Genomic DNA, 21,291 nt, shown 5'->3' with positions numbered 1-21,291 from the left:
CACCTGGAGTACTGATTACCAACTGTGGGAACTTGAGGAGGCTAACTATCGTGGGACCCAACTTGCAGGTTCCTCCTCTGTAAAATGGACACAGGAAGAGGCCTCTGCACCTCCAAGGTTTTCGAGATGTTTCATGCCAATGTATGTATGTTGTTTAACATGATTCCACACACATGGAATCACTGGAGGTTGCTTTAGCAATTAAGATGGTCTACAGAGCTGTCAAAATTTAGGATGGGTTTTGCAAGCCCAGGATGAAGGGACAGAGACAGACTAAACCCTGTTAAATATAAGGAAATGGAAGGAGATGAGCCAGCATTATTAAACGCACGTTCCTGAGAGGATAACACTAATTTACAGAGCAAATCAAATAGTCTTAGCCCTCCTGGACTGCAGAGGGAAGGATTGATGGAGAGGCTTCAGTTAAACACCAACCTGCTGATTAGAGAGCCCAGTCCCAAACCATAGCCAGAGGCCACCATCTCTGTGTCTGAAGTTATAGGAGCTCATGTTTACTCCACTTGGCTGCAAGGACATTCACAGCTTCCATCTGCTCCCGGGGCAGTCACAAAGAATGTGTTCTGGCCCAGGCCCACCCCGCCAGGGAACAATAACCATTTCATACATTGGAATTTAGTTACAGGGCTATGAATGCTCAATAGCCAATCAAAATCGAGTTCCTGCAGATCAGATTTTGATCTCTGCAAATGAGAATAGCGGCTAAAGCCACTCTGGTAAAGCGAAAAAGAGCAAACAACCTGTTCACAGAATTTTGAACGTGTTGCTTCCTATCCATTCTAAGATGGTAACCAAAGCAGTGAAGAAAGGCACTGGAGAATGGGATGTTGACACTCAGGCCATTCGTGTGTCGTGGATTCTGATACATCCTAAAAGATGTAAATAATAGTAGAAAAATCTGTGTCTTTACATTGGCCGAAGCAGGAAGCACCTCCATGGATTTTAATATGAAGCATACACAAAAATACCTGTCACTACCCTGGTCTTTTAAAGTCAGGTGCTGCTGGAGAAAGTGTGAGCAGTCTCAGAACCCAGAGTTGAAATCATATCTAGGGGTTTATCACACACAGAGATCAGTCTGGTCACTGGAGTCACCCTTCTTTTCATCTCAGGAAAAAAAAGATTTTATTTGACAAAGATACTGAAGATAAAGAGGAAGGCTAAGCAGAAAAAAAAAACATTTTAAAACCTGCTTTGAAAAGAAAAAAAAATCCCCAGTCCCTACAGATCTCTGAATGTTGCAGACGGGAGAGGAAAAAGGAAGATGACAACTGACATGTAGGCAGGTAACCAAGTCGACACGCCACGTTTTGACCTACACTATGATGCGAGGCGTGGTCTTCCCAGAGTGAGATGGTTACAATGAACACAGCACAGCATTTTAAGAGAAAAGCTCAACTTTCTGGTGAAGCACTACTAAGTCTAAACTATTAATAATCTTTTGCTTCCCATTAGAAAGATTCCAAAGTATATGGAGCTTAAAAATGCAGTAATAATATCTCATAATAATTAATAGTTAACATGTATTGAAAGCTTAAGGGCCAGGTACATGCAATAACTCACTAAAGCCTCACAACTCCGCATGAATAGATATTACTATTCCCTCTATTAAAAAAAATACAGACACAGATAGCATCCAAGGTTCTATAGATATGATAATAAAGGAACCTGGGCAGTCGGGCATCAGAACACAATGGTCTGAAGAGCTGCATGTACATTGAAATTTTCTAAGAATTGAATTTGAGACCATACCTGGTCACTACCCAGAACTGGTGCTCCACTGTCTAATTTCATCTCTATGTCCCTTGGCACATGACCCAAATCGAGTCAAGGCCCTCTGTGTTACATTAGGCTCAGGGCACTTTGTGTAATTGTGGATGACAATGTAATTATAAAGTTTATAATTCAAAACAGTAGTGAAGACTTGCAGTCAGTGTTTTACGTTTAATTATCAAGACCAATCTCCAAGCAATTAGAATTAATAGGAGGATGTTGCAGGATTGCTGGAAATAAAAATCCAGAATCAAAGATCAATGGTACTCCTTTACAACAACAGTAACCAAATAAAGAAAAGATTTGAAAGAAAAAAATTGGCTTCCATAGCAACCCAGACTATAAAGTAGATAGGCAAAAGTCTAAAAGCAAAGTCAGTAAGATATTATAAAAGTACATGGAAGGATACTAAAAATAGATTTGGAATAATGGAGTGATAAACCTTGTTTATGGAGAGGGGAAGACGACATTTAAAAAATGTCAGCATTTTTCAATTAATAACTTTAGTGAAATTCTAAAAAGATCTCAACAAGAATTCTGAGAAACTTAAACAATATTTTAATATTTATATGGGAGAGTAGGGGACTAAGAATAACTAAGACAATTTTGAAAAAGAAGTACAGTGAATATATTAAAACACATTAGAAAATTATAGTAATTAAGACATTGTGATATTGACATAGGAATAGATACATCATCAGAAAGGAATACAGAGCCCTGAAACCAATCCATACATTTTTAGGGACTATATGATAATATAGGGGGCAGTTACCAGAGGAAAAGGGGGTAGGGGAGGCTGAAGGTAAAGAGGGTCAAATATATGGTGACGGAAGACTAGATTCTGCGTGGTGAGCACAGAACGCAATATACAGATGATGCATTATAGAGTTGTACACATGAAACATATAATTAACCAATGTTACTCCAATGAATTTTAAAACAAGACTACAACATAGAAATTCTGCCTGAATTTCCAGACTGCTGCCTTGCCCTATAGATTTCAGACTTTCCAGCCCCCACAATCATGTGAACAAATTCTTAAAATACCTCCCTTCCCTCCCCCAGTATGTGTTTCTTTTTTTTCCTGGAGAACCCTGACTAATACCAGTGTTGAAAGTCTGGGTGCAGCCATGGTTTCTCAACAACTAAAATGGTCCACGATTTTTGCAACATTTGAAAGGATAGGAAAGCATGCTTTGGGGAAGGGAGGGGACAATGATAGGCTAGTCGACATCGACACAGTGGAATTAAGCACATCTTATGTTTATTTCTAGGAAAATATATGTCCTGAGAAGGAGAAGGTTCTTCAGTCAGGTGGCTCCTCGTTGGATGTGTTTTTCTCCAAGTGGAAATTTCCCCCATTGGCCTGTGATTACTTGTCAGCCAGAGGATCTGTGGGGAGGACACATGCCCATACTCCCATGAGGAGGATGACGAAGGGCGGGAAGAGTGAGGTCCGGCCTTCCTGTGCCTGTGATTTTTCCTGAGGGAAATTCTCCTTGTTTGCTTTACCAAAGCCACAAGTTGACAGGCTGCCCAAGACTGATCGCACTTGTCAGACTACCCCTGAATAGCCTCTCTTCTCCACTCACTGTCAGCAACAGGGTCAAGGGCTCTGCTTCAGGCAAGAGCCCACACTCCTCTTAATCTGCTCACTGCACTGCCAGACGCCACACATGTCCGGATGTAAAGACCCCTGAATACAAGCTGGTACCCCTTTCCCCAGTTTAGATCCTTTACTAATTTTAGAGAAAATATATTTGAGCCATTTTAATATTCTGCATTTCTTCATTATGGTTTGACACTTGCAAATGAAGAAAGTTCAAAAAAGAAACAAGAATGGAGTTACTGAAGCGATGATTCAAAGTGACACCAACATACAATACAAAAATACTTGACATCGGTTTGCATTTTCTATAGAAAGAGATGAACAAAGGACATCTCAGCTAGATTATAAGGTGACCCCAAATATAAAAGATCCCCTACTGACCCAATCAGAAGGGACCCAAAAAATTGGGGGGCATATTTGGTTAGATAAATGTAAATGGGAGAATCGATATCTCTAGATGTAAACACTCTGTCCAAGATATTAAAAATGTAACATTTCGAATATTTACCTTCAGCTATTTCAGATAATATAGCAATACACATACCTGTATGTGCATCAATATTATATACACAAATATTATGTAAACATCATATAAGTTAATGCTAATTTAGGATTTCCGGTTTCCTCTTACCCCGGATTCTCAAAGGTTTTTAGGAAAACCTTTGTTCAAAGTCTTCAGTGGCACTGGCTCTTTTGTACCTATTCCTGTGATTATGGCTAGATTCTGAGTTTTCCAGAACATATCCTCTTCACTTCCATTTAAATTACTTGGAGAAAGTTCTTAACTTGTTCCATTTTTAAATGATCTTTAAAAGTCTTGTTTATAGAGAAATCTGACACCTGTTACTGTGAGGTCAGATGCCCAGGAATATTACTAGATTTTTTTTAGCCTTTTTTTTTTTTAATATGATTTCCTCAGTTGACCTCTATAAGCATCCAAAACCAGCAGTGACTAAAGTCCTTTCAGGCTAATGTGAGTTCCCTGAATAACGCTTTGATATCCAAAATAGAATAACTGAGATCCTCTCAGAGGATGAGAGAATTTTGAAAGACTTAAAATATAAGGTAACACCCTCATTGCTGATAATGCTTTTGGGGGGGTGTGGGGAGGGGGCTGTGACTTATAGTTGGGCATGAGGTAAACTGTGTAACTTCATTTGTCACATTTCCTCTCATCTGCCTTTTTTCCTCAGCGGGCCACGATGGCGACGTGGTACAGAATCATAAGCGGACTTTCTCAGCATCAAGTTGGAGGGCTTCGGGGGAATTCAAAATGTTGGGTCTAGAGGACCCCAAAACAGGAGCCTCTCCCACAGGACAGATGGGTGCTGCCACATGAGCCAGGCTGGGAGGGCCACTGGCTTTGTCTTGTCTTTCTTCATTCTTCGTCTTTTAGAAATAATTTACAGAGCTGTGGTGTGGTGCCTTTAAGAGTGGCCAGAGTACCTGCATCAGGGAGACCCCTCCCACGTCCCCTCATCACTTTGTGAAGGGGGTCGGACCCATCCTGTCTCTGCCCTCAGATGCCTCAGCAGCAAGACTCTTGAGCTCAGCTCTGGCGCTACTGGAAGGCACTGCCGACAGCAAAAGGAGCCCGAGAGGGCTGTGAGTATGTCAGAGATGGGGAGACCTTTCTGGGACATTCTGGAGAAGGGCCTAAATACCTTGGGAGCGTCACTGAGCCCCTGCCTATCATCTATATCAGTGACTGAAGTGGAAGGAAACAGTGGACAATGCTCCAAGCTGTAAAGGTGCAGCCATTAATTTCAGTGCAAATGGGAAGAGAGGAAAAAAGATGATAATGATGATGAATATATATCAACAGTGTGATATTGTGATTTATAATAAGAAATGTATATAGTTAATCTTTGTCCACTATTCCTGGCACAGAGCTCTTAAAACACTTGAAATGCCCCATATAAAAACCATAGGGCATGTTTCCTTGTAATATTTAGTTCTGGAAATAGCTCCAGAGCAAGAAAGGTGAAATGGGTATTTTTTGTCACTCATAACAAGCCCCTTTTAATCACATCTGAGTTTATGATAATGTGGTGACTCTGGGAAAGTCCTTAAGGATGGGGGCTGGTTGCCATGTGACCCAGTCATGATTAGAGGTTGGAACTTTCAATCCTGCCCTCAACCTCCAGGGGAGGGAGAGGGGTTGGAGATTGAGTCCAATCACCAAGGGCCAATGACTTAATCAATTATGCCTAGTTGACGAAGCCTCCATAAAAACCAAGAAGGATGGGGTTCGAGAGCTTCTGGATTAGCGAACACTTGGAGATGCTGTGCCCCCTCCCCTGTACCTTACCACATGCATCTGCCATCTGATGGTTCCTGAGTTGTATCCTTTCACAATAAACCAATAAAATGAGCAAATAAACTGTTTTCCTGAGTAATGTGAGTGTCTCTAGCATATTAAGCCAACCTAATTAATCCTATTAACAGAAAGGATCGTGGGAACCTCCTATGTATAGCCAGTTGGTCAGAAGCACAGGTGACAACCTGAATTTTTGATTGGCATCTCAAGTGTTTGTGTGGGGGCGGGGGGCAGTCTTGGGGGACGGAGCCCTTCACCTGTGGGGTCTGACGCTCTGTCCGGGTAGATAGTATCTGACCTGAGATTGAATGGGCAGCCTCCCTGGTGTCCCAGAATTGTTTCATGTGGGGAAACCTCCCCTCTGTTGCCACAGACACATTTGGTGACCAGAAGAGAAGTAGCAGCCAGAGAGTATTGTGTAGAATGTAAATGAAAACAATAGTTTTTCTTTACAACAAGGACAGTGAGTCATGAAAGAGGAAAACCCAAAGGCAGGAACTGCGGGAGGGCCGCGAGAATCTGGCTGCATCGGAAAAGCTGGCTCCAAGGCAGCTGACCAAGTCCAGATTCTCACCAGCAGACTCGAGAGGGTTATGTCCTAAAGTAACACACAGACCAGCACTCATGGAAGTTTGATAGTTGTGACATGAAAGATGGAAATTTGCCTCATTCTCCTCGGGTTTTTCCCCATGAAGAAAACTGACCTTTTACCTAAAGCCTTGTTTTATGACTGAGGAACTCAGCAGGTTTCCAGCTGACAAGGCACATCTAGAAAGGAGAGGCAGCAAACCCTACTCTAGGGGCCCAGGAGCTAAACTTCATTAAGGGCTTAAGTGCCTGGCACTGTGATTAACACTTTATGTGCGATATTTCAGTCCTGACCAACTAATCTGTAAAGGAGGGAGGCAGCTTACCCCATCTTACAGAGAAAACCAAGGCAGAGAAGCTAGCTAACTTTCCCCAGAGTCATTTATAGCAAGAATGCAGGCTGACTGGGTTTGGAGGGTCACTACTTCACCGGCAAGGTTTATCTGTGGACTCAGACAGCACTGAGAACGTGACAGATCCCTTTACGCCAGCTATGTAACTATGGGTAGGTCGCAGCTCTTCTGTGCCTCAATTTTCAGATCTGCAAAATGGGCGCGACATGTAGCTGAATGTGAGATCCTTTAGTTAAAGCCCCTGGCACAAAGTCGGACAAACAGCAGGCACTCAATAAAGATACTATCCTCTCTGCCCCTTCCCTAATCTTCCTGAACCTGTGTCTTACAGGTGAGGGGTAACAACTTATCAGCTCCCGCAGCCCCCAGCCGACTTGCATGTGTCAAAGAATGTAACGCTAGAGGAAGGAACACTAGTTACTGGCATCTGCCTCATCACATGCAGACCTAGACCAATCTGCTTCTCTCCTGTTTAAGGCTTTTTCTGGTCCATCTTAAACCAACATTAAGCTGTGAATTCGTGGAGCCGAAGGTTTTTATTTTGTAGGAAACACCTTAACCTCTGGTCCCAGTGCTAAACGGACACATGTAGGGCCAGGGTCACAGGAGCTGTGATCATCAGAAAATGCCCCCCAGGGAAACTTCGCAAGCAGCCCTGGCCTGATGTGGAGATCACGCTTCTGCAGACTGGCCTGAGACTCTGGCTCCAATAACTGCAAAACTTAGATAACTAATTTATCCAGCGCAACCCCAACACCTCATATACATACATAAACCATCGCTCCAAAGTTTAAAGCTGGTGAAGGAAAATGTCCAGGAGTGGCTGTGGGTTGGTTCAGATATTTCCCCCAGCGTGGGGCGGATGTCGGAGCCCGGGTTAGAATCCACCGTCTGCATCCTATTAGGCCCTTTTATGAGCTCAGAGCAGGACTATCTGGTTTGCATTTGCAACACAGAGGGAAGCAATAAGGGGCAGCAGAGCAGCAGACTTTATGGAGATTAGTTTTACCAGAAAGCACCTATGAAATAACCAAAGAGTGTGACAGGAGGGAGAGATGGAGAGACCTCTAGGCGGAGAGTCAGGGCACCAAGTTCTGGCAGCATCCATACCACCTATTCCCGTGCTCCAGAACAGAGCACTGCACCTCTCTGCCTAAGCATCACCTTAAAACGATGAACCCAGATTAGACACGCTTCAAGATTCCTTCTAGCTTGAAAATTCTATTGTTTCAGTTCTTTATGAAACCCCTTTATGAACTCTGGAAAAATATTAATGTGAAACCCAGCGTAATGTGTTGCCTGTAATTGACACTTGGCAATTGTTTACTGCATAAATGAGTGAACCAATGCTGATAAGGATATACATAAAGGTTATTTTAAAAAATCAAGTCGCAGATACATTAGACCCACATAGACACCACATACCTACATGCATTCCTATATGTATGTTATTATTTTACCTCTTGCGTTGCACCAATTGTTGTGACCTCCGTATACAAAACTGTACAGGCACGCCTCGTTTTACTGCACTTTACAGACACTGCACTTTTTTTACAAACTAAAGGTAAGACCCTCCACCAGCAAAGAGATGACAGCTTGCTGAAGGCTCAGATGATTGTTAGCATTTTTTAGCAATAAGTATTTTTTAATTAAAAAGTTAAGGTATGTAGATTTTTTTTTAAAAGACATACTGCTATTGCACACCTAATAGATTACAGTACAGCGTAAACTTAACTTTTATATGCACTGAGAAACCCAAAAATTCGTGTGACTCACTTTATTGCAGTATTCGCTCTACCGACGTGATCTGGAACCGAACCTGCAATTTATCTGAGGTAAGCCTGTAGGGACAGGACAGAATAATCCACACCCCTGGCTTCCAGGACTAGTCACCTAACAGAAAAGCCAGAACAGACACAAGAATAAGGTGACAACTCTCAGACAGGACAAGATACAATTTCCACATCTAATTCGGATGTACTAAAGCAAATGTAACTGGCATTTTAGAGCCAGACATGACAATCAGGCTTTTATATGAGAAAGAGATAGACACACACTATATCATCCAGGGTCCCAGCAGGAAACAAAGCAGACTCAAAAGGGATGAGCTGAAGAGAGTTTTACAGGGACTATTTAGAGAGGTGTGGGCAAGATGAAGCAGCTGGGAAGCTATGACTTCCTTTAGATCTGAAGGGCAAGGGAAAGAAGCAGTGTGAGCTGGAGCCGTGAAAGTCAGCTGCCCATCAAGAGCTCAGAAGACACCAGCCACCAATAGAACCTTAGCAAGGCTAAGCGGATGGAGGTGAGGGAGATAAATACCCCGACACTCTTCTGCCTTTTGCTCTGCCCGTGCCTCCCATTGACTGAACACAACCAGAAACAAGACAAAGGGAGGCCAGAGGTTGTAGTTCATAGAAGTAAGTCTCTTGGTACAGAGAAGGAAGAGAATGAATCGGGGGTGGGAGTGGGAGGAGGAGGGAGAAAGCACACGCGCACAGTTACAAATTATATACATACACAGACACATTTGAGATGTATTTGGGACAAGTATGTCTTTGACTTTTTCCAAAAAGATTATTTGTTCCACTGAAGGGTTTCACCATAGGATTAATCTAAATTTAAATATTAAGGTCTTCCAGCATATCCCAGATATAACTTATAAAAGCAGAAACTTCTTTAACTGTAAATAACTTCTTCGTAATGCTCACGTTGTCTGAGGCATGGTGTATTTGTTTACATCGGTCCTGAGAGGGAAACTCGCTAGCCAGACAAAACTGTCTCATAACAGTGTTCCTTAATCCTCTATCCCAACCAGCCCAATTTCCAAAGATAAAACAAACTCCAAAATTTGCACACTAACACATTTTTCCATTTATATTTTCTATCAGTTGGCAATTAAAACAAGAAATCTCAGGGGTCAGCCAAAAGTCTTACATAACAAATGAAAGAGTCAGATATATCATCTCTGGATTCAAAAGTGCAAAAAGACATGTCATGAGAAACCACCTGGAAAACGGCACTTGGCAGGCGACAGTTCAGGGATCCACATTTCACACGGTAATTTCTTGCCAGCGAATGCTTAACCTTTAACAGAGACCCTTGGAAAAAGTCCCAAAAGTAGTAAAGCCTGTATAACGCCATCTACTTGTGTGCAGCGTTCGGCTGATGGCCACGGGAACCTGCAACAGGCTGAGGATGAGGATGGCGCCTAAGGATGGCTCAGAGAGAACAGGAGGAGAGTTTAAAGATGTTTCATGGTCACCTCCCAATGAGAGACCACATATCTGACATTTTCTGGACAGTCCCGGCCTCAGCTATTCTAGCCCATATTACTTAAATGTCCAATCTTCGGGAAATAGTTACACAAATTATGGTCTTTGGACTCTATTGGGAAATACGCTGCCATTAAAATTAATGAGTCTGTAACACGAAAAATCCTTGTGTTTATTCATTCACAGTAACATCTGAATCCCTACTGTATACTACAGACGGGGCAAGAGTGTTCAGGCTATAATGATGAATTATAGAACATACACATTATATAGCACAGAATGGGTTCCAGAACCAGACTGCTAGCATTTAAATCTTTGCTCCACCTCTGGAAAAGACAACTTTGAGCAATTTCCCTAAACACTGTACCTCAAGCGATCTCTACTAGCAAATGGGAATAATAGCACATTCTTCATAAGACTATTGAGGATGAGATAAGCTTACACTTGTAAAGCTGGTAACATATTTGGCAAGCAGTGAGTGCTCAACAGATCTTAGCTATGTTACAATATGGCATCCCCATCCTTACAGTCTTGGTTTAGTAACTTGGTTTAGCAAGAGATACAGCTACGAACAGGAGAATGATGGTATAATGCTAAGTGCAATCAAGGGCTTCCCTTTAGGCTAACATTTTATTGGGAATGGAATAGATCAGGAGCACCTTCCATTCATAAAAAGAGTGTGTCATTGTGAGTCAGACCGGGGAAAACAGGAATAGAGAGTCTACTTTCTCCTGCATACTGGTCTCCTTGACACCACTGAGGACTTCTAGTGTTTATTTCATCTTCAAATCTTCCCCAAGTATGGGATGCACAGAGAAACAATACCAAGTATGCGGGCAGACTGGCCGGCCTCCACAATCAAGGGAGTGAGTGAAAACTAGTGCTTGGCTTTTCACAGGCTGGAATGCATGAGGTTACTTCATTGCCTTGTCATTTTAAGAACAGTCTTCACTTCCCTGACAGCCCTGGGATGTTCTCTCACTGGGATCAGCTAGCAATACAAAGCAAGGAATCTTCTTCTCCCCCCTAAACGTTTCCATAGTTATTCTTTCCTTTGAAGTTGGAAGAGGGAATTACTTTCATCTGCCTGGAAAATAGGCAGAGGAGAGAGGAATCCTGCTTGCAATCAGGCAACTCAGATCTTCAGTAAGGTGAGCCCATGGTCTGCCTTAACTCCTTTTGGAGACGATGCATTAAATAAATATCCACCTGTATTAGTTTGGTAGCAAATCCTTATTCAAAAATGCTCGAACAGGGAGGAAGTTAATCATTTCGTGTGATGGGAAGTGCAGAGGAAGGGTGGGTCTTGAACCACGCTTCTCAGTGACTCGCTGGGATCTGCTCTCTCCTGCGTGCTGGCTTCATCCTAGGGCTGGAGGCAAGATGCCTAGGGCAGTTCTGGACAGCACAGGCCAAGGGAGCAACTGGGTCATTTATTTTTTGTGTCTTTTTCTCTGTAATGAGCAAACTTTCCCTAGAAGCTCCATAAGAGACTTTCCTTCACACCTCATTGCCCAGACTTGGCTCCCATACGCTTTCCTACACTTGCCTCTGGGGTGTGAAATGGAGGTACCACGACAGACTGGAGTGGCTAATCATCTCAGAGAATGGATGCTTCTGGGTCCACATGACCACCAAAGCACCTGATGGGTTTCTGGTGAGGACTAAAGAAGCAAATGAATGGGGAATACAGTTCAACGAAGTTAACATGCCGTACAGTTATTCTCACAGAGAGAATTCTGATAAGCTTCCGCATCGAACACATTCAGAAGTGCCTCTGCCCGATACCCCACACATACAAAGAAACACAGTTAATGACCAGATGGAAAAGACGCTAATATATTTAGTATAAATGCCCAACAGCCACTCTACTCATGGCCTGAGACATTTGTAATGAATACCGCTGAGATGACAGTACGACATGGTCCATTTGCATTTCTGTCCCAAACGGGCACTTGCAGGGGTATAAAAACAGAAGCGAGAGTTGAGAGGAGGGTTGAGAATAAAAAACTTTTTTTTTTAAGTGTGGGGAGAAGGGTTCGCTCAACCCTCAAAGATAAAGATAACAGAAGAAATACTGACTGCGACGACACTGTGGAAGCTGGAAATGGTCCAACCAGTGGTAACTGACTTAGCAGATGGGAAAAGGCTGAAACCTAGCACAGCAGTGAGGGAAGCCTGAGAGCAGGCTGGGATTCATGTCACAGCTCCAGAGAGCCTCTGGAATTGGAGGAACCAGGCACTGAGAGAACAGGGGGCCCTAAAAGCAAGAAGACTGGCTAATACTGTGCTTGAAGCTGTCGGAACCCATATATTCCCTCCAACCTCAGTCCCAGTTTCCGAGAGGCTGCCTGCATCCTATAACCTGTTTGCTGAATCAGAGACGCCATGCATAGCTGAGGGACAAGGGTGCAGCTTTAAAACAGGAATAAGAGAAAGTCTCCATACCAAATGTAGACTCCTGGTCTCCTTCCCACAGCATCGGGTTCACAGAATGCCACAGAGTCCTCTCAGTGTGGGAGGATCTCTCTTCCTCTGAAAGACCTTCCACCAACAGGTGAGAGTCCACCAGTAAAACTGCTCAGCAGGTTACTCCTACAGCAGAAGTGCTCAGGCCCAGCTGCACATTTCAATCACCTGAAGAGCTTTTAATAATCACTACTACCTGGGCCCTCACAAGACCATGCACACTCGGTTACCCAGCCGACGTGTATGTAAAGCTCACTGGGTGCCAGGCATTGTTCTGGATTCTGAAACACTGTTCTGGGCTTCATTCTTGGTCAAGAGGAACGAGTCCACAGTACGGGCCCCATCCACGCATGCAGACCTTCCTCTTAGCTTTTCAGTGATCGGTTCAAGTCATCAGACGTTTGAGGAAAGCCTTTTAACACACAAGATTTAAAAAAACAAAACAAAACAAAAAGCTAAGAGGAGATCAGGGGAAAGGAAATCATGCAGGGAGTAGAGGAATGCTTCAGAAAAGCTGTCACAGATCCGTGCAGAGTTGAAAAGCTTTTCATCCGTAAAACGAGAACGGGAGGTTATAAAAAGAACATTTCAGAGATTTTTAAAGAGCTCTTGGAAATTAGAAATGTGATAGTAGACATGAAAATTCAATATATGGGTCGGAAGATAAAATGAGGAAATTTCCCAGGAAGTAGAATTTAAAAAAAAAAAAAATGGAGATAGAAAATATAAGTGAAAAGTAAGAAAATTAGAGATTCTATCCATGCGGGACCCCCTTCTAACTTAATAGGTGTTCCAGAATTTTTTTTAATTCCAGAAAACTGTTCAGAACTGAAGGACAGGAGTTTCCAGACTGAGAAATGGATGAAAAATGACTCACAACAAGGTATATTACATAGAGATTTCATTACAGAGAAAAAAGACATTACAAAGGACAATGAGAGAACCCTAAAAACTTTCAGATGGGGAAATAATTATATTCAAAGCATCAGGAATTAGGATGACATCAGACCTCTCAACAGCAGCACTGAACCTGGAAGAGCAGTGCTTTCCGAATTCCGAGGGAAAAGTAGAGTTCAGGCCTCATCAAACTATCAAACTTGGGAGATCTCGAAAAACGTGTCTCCCATGTCCCCTTTCTCAGGAACTTCTAGAAGATGTTCTACCAGAGAGGGAGAGGAAACAAATAGAGAAAGAAACAGACGAGGAAGATGTGGAGTCTAGAAATGGGAGGCCACAGGAGAAAGAGGCAAACTGACTCTTCGGCGTGAAGATGAGAGGAGACTCCAGGATGATGGCCATGCAGCAAGCCCCAGGGCACAAGTCCGGAGCATGGCAGGAGGCCGGAGGGCTTGGTGAATGCGAAGAACCAGGGTGAGCAGTCGGCACGTGCTGTTTAGAAATACATACAAGGATTTGAAAATGGTTGTCTGTGGGGCATAGCTGCTGAGGCTGGTGAGGCAAGTGACTGCCGTTTCTAGTTATAAGCCTTGTGGAAGTATTTGGCTTTTTAAATTATGCGCTGTATGTGTATAGTTTTGATAAAAAAAAGAAGGGAAGCTTGGGCTATGAATCAGATTCCAGAAGTTCCCAAGCAGTGTGTCCTGGAGAATCCCCTCCTGGAAGCCAGCAAAGGTACTTGGAGAAACCTCTGGGAAACAGACGAGTCACTGAAGAAGGCAGGGCTGATGAGTGACAGCATGAATGGACCTGGAGGGTATTATGCTGAATGAAATAAATCAGACAGAGAAGGACAAATGCCATATGATTTCACTTATATGTGGAATCTAAAAAACAAAATAAAACTAACAAATAAATTCATAGATAAAAAGAACTGATGGTCACCAGATGGGAGGGGGTGGGGGATGAGCGAAAAGGTGAAAGGGATTAAGTAATACAAATTGCCAGGTTGTAAAAATAGGGGGATATACAATACGGCATAGGGAACAAAGTCAATAAGATCATAATAACTGTGTATGGTGCCAGATGGGTACTAGACTTTTATCCTGGTGATCATGATCACTTTGTAAGGTATCTAAATGTCTAATCACTATGTCGTAAACCTGAAACTACTATAATATTGTATATCAACTATAATTAAAAATCAATTAAAAAAAGAAAGCAGGGCTGAGCACGTGGCAGAACAGGTGAGAAAAGAACTCAGTGTCCCAGGAAACAGGCTGGAATGGGTCACTATTTCCCTTCAAGGAAAGAGTTCCTAAGTGTGACCTGCCTGGACTTACAGAGATTGATCAGAAGCAGCAGAGATTAAAGGAAGTTCTGTGCCAGGTGTGGTGTCGGGCAATTTAAGGTGTGAGAAGGTGAGCAGAAAGGCAGTTTGGGGAAACTTTGCTGCTCCTGACGCTGTCTTCCTATCACTCTAGATTAGGGAGAGGTTGACTCTATGTCCTCGATTATGCCCAGCAGGGCAGGCTCAGAGTTCAAGGCTGAAAGAGTCAGGGCAAGCCTGAAATCCTGAGTCCGCCTGGTTTCCCCAGTCATGTTCTGTTACATCCTATTTGTTTCTTCTACTTGTGGCCCAATCTGAGGAGTCTTTTCTTTCCTTCAAACCCTGACACAGACCTCCTTTCCCAAGGCCCACCCTACCTACCCGTGTGTCCTGAAGACTGCCCCCTAGGGACAGTGGGCTTGATAAGAAATCCTGAAGGCAATTAACTGTGGATGGGTGCTGCACCCTTTCAAAACAAAAGAGCCACAGTACATTACAGGTTAATGTTTTATGGCCAGAGTAACCTTCAGGGGGTAGGATCGTCCCCTCGCACCTTACTTTTCAATTCATCTGCAAAGTGAATTTAGAAGTGCAAAGTCTGAAAGTACTATTCTATGCGTATGTAAAGATACTTCTATATTATTTACAGAGCTTATGCCATCCTCTTATTTCAAACTCAACCTGACCTTTTTATGAGACGTGTTTACTGTTTACAGTCATAGAAATTTTCTCCCAGAAATAGTTCCTAGGATGACAGCTGTAGTCCCCTCCTTACCCCATCTCACCAGACATAATTGACTTAATTTCACTCTAGTATTTATAAACTGCCTATTAGAGAGTAGCAACATGATAGAAAAGGAAATGTCATTCTCTTTCAGAAACATCCTTCATCTTTAAAATCTTTGATTTGCGGATACTATAAACAAAACGTTCTGTGAATCAGTGCTGGGGGAGTTGTCCAAGCGAACCGGTTAGTGGTTTGGAGTAAAGGTCCCTCGGGCCCCACAGGAGCGCATGTCCTCGTGAGGGGTCATAAACCGTTCCAGCTGGTAGAAGACGCAGCTTTGGTAGAAGACCCAATCTACCCTAGATTGGGTCCCCTGCGAGCCAAAGTGAGGAGCACGGGACAAGGGCGGCGTACCCGGCGCGGCGCAGGGTTGCTGGAACCACGCCCCGCACCCCACATTCCCTTCTTGGGCTTCGACAGCAGCTCTTATCCGAAGTGTCTTAAAAAACGGTGGCTCTGGCCCCTCCCGACTGGCCCCTTGTGTCCCCCTCCCCGGGGATCCCCGACCCCCACGCATCGCCCACGCTCAGGGCGCCTCCTTCCGTCTCCTACTTGACAAACCCGTTCCTGGTCGGCCACCCCTCCCAAGGAGCACACACCATCTCTAAGCCCGCAAATCCAAGTCAAAAACAAGACACCCCAGGGACCGGCCAGCTGGGTCCTGCGGGGCCCTTTCTCGGAGGCTGCGACTCAATATCCTCGATCTGCACCGCAGCCCGGATGGGGTGCGGAAGCCCGAGGTTTCTGTTTGTGAAGCAGAGTCCTACCTTCAGTCTTGAAGTCACCTTCTTCGGGTGGGGGGGCTCCGGAGTGCCCCGGCCTCCGGCGGAGCGTGGGCGGGGAGCAGCTGGCCGGGGTAATCCTGGCCGGCGGGGCGGGGCGGGGCTGAGCGCGCCCCGGGCGATCCCGGCCCTAATCACCTGCTGGCCGGCGGCGGGGCGCCGAGGGGCGCTCAGCGCGAGCTCCGCGCCCGGGACGCCGCCCCGCGGGGCGCCCGCAGCCCGGCCTTCTGGAACGCGGTTCCTGGGGAGCTCCCGGACGCTCCGCTCGGTCCGCTACATGTCTGCGGGCGCGCTCCCCCTCCCGCCCGCAGCCCCCGTAGGGGGGGTCATGCAGACACGGGAACGGAATCCCAGCTCAGCTCGTCACTCCCCTGCTCGCTTGTCAAAACTCCACGGCATTCCAGACCCGCTTCCCCCGGTCACTCCCCTCGCAGGGAGAAGGAACCCGCCCCGGGCAGGGTATCGGGGAGTCTGGGGTTGCTGATGCAGACGCTTTGTTTACATCAAGTGCTCGGGAGCTTCCAGCGGTAACTGGGAGCAGGTTTGAAAGAGAAAACGCCCTACCCAGATACCCTCGCCCGGTCCCAAGCCCCCCCTCCCGCCCGCCACAAGGAGCTCCACCTCCCCAACATCATTCATTTCATAACCGCTCCGTTTCATAATCAGCAGCAGCATGGGTTCTTACTGGGGGGTGGGGGCCCAAACTAGAATCACAGCCATCGCACCGAGCAAGGTCAAGAAACTTTCCAGAAATCTCCACTCAGATTCTTTCTGCTGGAGTAACCAGATTTTACCACTGCTGAATTACAATCGCCGGTGACTGCACAACTTAAGCATTTCCTTGATACCTTCTCCCGCTCCTGCGGCCCCTCCCGTCTTCTGGGGGTTCAGTCAACAAGTCATCCCCCTGAGAGGCATGAATGGGCTTGGGCCGTGCAGCCATCTCTCCAGCTGCAAATTGATGAGGAAGCCCGACCCACGAGGCTGAATTGTTTACATCACACCCACCGAGGGCTTCCTGTCTTAAATTAATGGGAATAGAAATAAGACAGGAAAAGAGTGTTTGCTTTTCTTAAAGCTAGGGTGGGGAGCAGGCAGAGAGAGAGGAGGGATCACCCCACATTTCATTGCATGAAGTGGTTGCTTTTCAAAACTTCAATTGTATTTCATTTCATTTTTCTACTTTAACACTTGTTGAAAAGAAAAAGTATTGCTGTGCCAAACCTCAAACCATTAAGGGACTTATGCTCAAAACACATTTTCACCTGGCTTGGAGAGGCATCCAGGTTGGAGCTCTCAGGGGGAACTAGGGGTGGAAAGACCTCTTGTGATTGAATGGCACACATCTCGGCACACACTGAAGCCCTGTGCCTTCTGGGACCTGCACACATGCACGCACACTCACCCCATTCCTTAGTTTATACCAGAAGCTTGCGTTGCCCGCCTCCCCCACCTCACCCCTATGCATCTCTAAGCTATGGTTCTCCTCCTGGGCATCCAGCAGCCTCTGAAAGTAAATTAGCTTTGCAAGGGACAGATCTGGTGGAATTCAAAGCAATTCATTATGAAGGAGAAAGCAAAAGAAGGCTTCAGTTCCCAGTACCATTACTGCTACTGGAATGGGTAATTAGAGCTTGGGAAGGGCCAACCCATGTCAAGACCAGCCTGGACATCTGACCTCTCTCAGAAACAGCCCACAGAGCACAAGGTAAATAATCATCATAATCACCGGTCCTGGAATTACCCCCAGTTGCTTCATTCAGGTTGACTCAAGAGCAAATGGGGAAACAGGCAGGCATGCCAGGTGGGGACATTCCCCTTTTAGAAGTACTGGAAGGAAACAAAACCCCAGGATAAAGTGTATCTCAAGGAGGCGTGGGTACTGCGACCAGCACTGACGTGTGGGGTCTAGGAGAACACGACATGTGCCCAGTGAGAACAAGCTTTGCAAGCCAGTCTTCAAAATATTGCAATTCCTGGGCAAAGCAAGTTAGGCTGATGATTTCAGAAAAAGCCAAGTATATCAGAACTCTCCAACAGAAAGTGTCTGCCTTACAAATTTTGTCCAGGTCTCAGTGAATGTTAGCTCTTCCCAGCTTCCTTTTTCCCTCTCTTCTGCCATGAGATGGTAATCCTGGTGGATTCATTAACATACTTTTATGAGGCATCTGGGCATCTGATAAGTTTTATGAGAGTAAGTTCGAATTGGATAATTTTCTAATAATTTCAGAAGTGCTCCTTTTCTTTTCTCATTGCTTTCTCTGCCAACAGTTTCTTAATACTTTATTTCTAACTTTCTCTACTCCTTCAGTCTGGTTCGTTATTTACGATGTACAAACTAGTACCGTTTAAAGTACATCTATGATTTTAAGTATAATGCAAATAAATATTACCCCTTCTCCCACTAACTTTGTTGCCTAAGCTTAGTTTAGGGTGTGTATGTGCTGGGAATTAAAACTTAACCACATCTGTATAAGCTCTTAATTTCAGGAAAGCTTTGAATGCATATGACATTCTCATCAGCGGGCCAGAAAGATATAATCTGGTCGGTCTTTTTCCTCACCCGGTTTCACTGCTGACTGGAAAAAAGATCGATGGTTCGGTAAACAAAGGGGTGCTTAAAATGTGGCCTCCAATTTTATAGTGGGTCTGGTTTAAATAATACTTAAAATCGCTGTTTGCGCACCCAGAGTCTACGGATAATATTGACTTGAGTGGGAACTGTTGATATGTTAGGAGAACCCAAAGTGGATTCAACACATGAAGGAAATGGTTCATTAAAAACAGTTTAGAGTGCAGCATGACGGCTGATTGATTACAAAAGCAGGACCCCGAGGGGTGATGATCAAAATGACAGGCACAAATAGGATTAATATCTAGATCTGAGAAAAACGAACAGAGACATGAGGATCACAGCAGACCGTGCAGTTAATATGAAGTCGCACGTTGTACTGATAAGAAGTAGGTTACATGATACTGGGGTGAATTCACATGGGTGGAGTTTGCAATGAAAGGGCAGTGCCTCTCCCCATTTTTCTCTTTCCTATAATAAAGGACTTGGCAGCAGACAGACCCTTATTAGGGTGGTATGTCCAGTCTGAGGCCCCTTATTTTACGGAAGATATGGAGACACTGGAAAGGTTCCAGAGGAGACCCTAAATGATTAAAGAGACAGAAAATAAAACCTAGGAGGGAAGGTTAAAGGGTTTGGAGTTGTTTAGTCTGGAGTGAAAATGTGTCTAAAGGCAAACGTAACAGTCTCCTACACGAGGGGTTATTATAGAGGATGCCGACCAGCTGTTCTTCATCTCTACGGAAGACAGAAAAGGTAAGAGGCTGAAAAGCAAGATGAAACTTTAGGTCAGACATAAAGAAGACTTGCTTGATGTAATAACTGACTCGACATTGACACCATGTGAGTGAGATCTTCACCCATCTGACTCCATCCTAAGTGACAGTCTTGCACGTTTAGGCAGAAGCCAGGTTAGAGAAGACCTTTCACTCCTTTCTAGGGCTATAGTGTTCCTCATGTCTCCATTGAATGTGGGAGCAAAGATCCTGAGTGTCCACATTCCCTAATTCACAAACAAGGTGCCATGAGAATGTCAGGCTGCCCACAAATATATGCCTACATCTCATTGGACCTTTGTTCAGATGGGTATCTCTAAGAATATGTCCAACTTCAGACATTGAAGAGATGATAAGTATATTTTATAGATTCACTCCTCTATGTAGTTTCTATGTATAGGCAACATTGCTTTTTGTTTAATGGGCACACAAATATTAATTGTGATGATAATCATAGTTATGAATTATTAAGCTCTTACTGTAATTATGTTGGGCACTGTGCTAACTACTTTATGTAGATTATTTCTCTCTCTCTTTTTTTTTTTTTTGCAGTAGTCCTGTGAATTGGGAAAAATGATCAGCTTTATTCTAACGCTAAGAAACTGAGTCACAATGAGGTTAAGTAATACAGCTAGTAAATGTTGGAGTCCCAATTCAAACCCATTTGGTCTGACTCAAAAGGGTGTGCTTAACTATGATACCACTGCCTCCCATCATTAAGTATTTTTTAGCTCTTGGGAGGGAAGAAACATTGCAAAAAGAAGCATTTGTTTGTTGGCGCAAAAAGATTAAAACACCATGCCTTTCATAGGTTTACCTTGCCCAGGGAATGCAATAGTTTTCCTAGCACAGCAGAAAGACTGACTTTGCCTTCTGACTATAAGCATGCATTGCTCTCTCCCACAAAGGTGAGGAATCCAATCAAGGTTCACCTGTATTTTATTAATTAGAAACACTTGGCCATTCACCTATCCCCTAACCTTGCACACAGGTCTTCCATGACTATTGAATGCATTATGACTGTGGTGCTTTGAGACAAACTGAGCTGAATTGAGTTTTCCCAGCATGCTGGTGGTCAAGGCTATGGTGGGTCATTTCTATGGGCCTTTTATCAGATGTTCCCTAAGAGTCTTAAAATCCAACTATTTCCTTTAATACAGCATCCATGAGAAAGTATATGGATGGGTCACATATTTCCCCAATGTCAACTACTCTCAGATCAAGAAAAGATTTGTAAAGGGTTTATTGAGTGCTGTTGTGTATCAACAAAAGATGATTCAACAACAGACATCAAAATGATTTTTAGAAAGGCAAACGAACCACACACAAACAAAAAATTAAAAGCCTTGATGCAAATTACCCCCAAGGACAGATATTTTCCCATTAGGACAATTTATCTTGGGTCTATAAACAGAGAGGGGCATAATTATCCAAGTGTTTGTTAACAGATCTAAACCTTATGGGGCTATAAAAAGCTGGAGAGAGGAAGAAAGAGGAAATTCCCAGGAGAAGAACCCCAACCACATCCAGGGCCTAGCCGATCTCCATAAATACAAAGCGGCACTAAGTGAAGCACAGGAAGAAACCTCAGTCTCTTAACCTAAGCCACAGAAATAACTTTGAATTGTCTTAAAACTAAACAGTGATAATTCTAGCCAATAACCTTTCAGCCGACACATGGGCAGACTGGTGACTTATTGGTGTTCCAGATGTAGTTAATAAAAACATGCCCAGAATAAAAAAAA

General features: G+C 44.1%; 1 protein-coding gene across 1 annotated transcript in view; it reads right to left on the bottom strand.

Moving 5' to 3' along the window:
- The window catches only part of LOC111737461 (PDZ domain-containing protein 2-like), a 113,001-nt gene extending 96,274 nt beyond the window's left edge, over positions 1 to 16,727 (bottom strand). Inside the window, exon 1 of the mRNA XM_023528493.1 lies at positions 16,184 to 16,727. The gene's annotated coding sequence lies outside the window, so the exon portion shown is untranslated. The remainder of the gene's footprint in view (positions 1 to 16,183) is intronic.
- Positions 16,728 to 21,291: the final 4,564 nt, after the last annotated feature.

The sequence above is a fragment of the Pteropus vampyrus genome, unplaced genomic scaffold (genome assembly GCF_000151845.1).
Source record: "Pteropus vampyrus isolate Shadow unplaced genomic scaffold, Pvam_2.0 Scaffold27, whole genome shotgun sequence".
In the NCBI taxonomy this organism is placed as follows: Eukaryota; Metazoa; Chordata; class Mammalia; order Chiroptera; family Pteropodidae; genus Pteropus; species Pteropus vampyrus.
The sequence above is the reverse complement of the archived record's forward strand: the minus strand, read 5'-3'. Positions and strand labels throughout refer to the sequence as shown.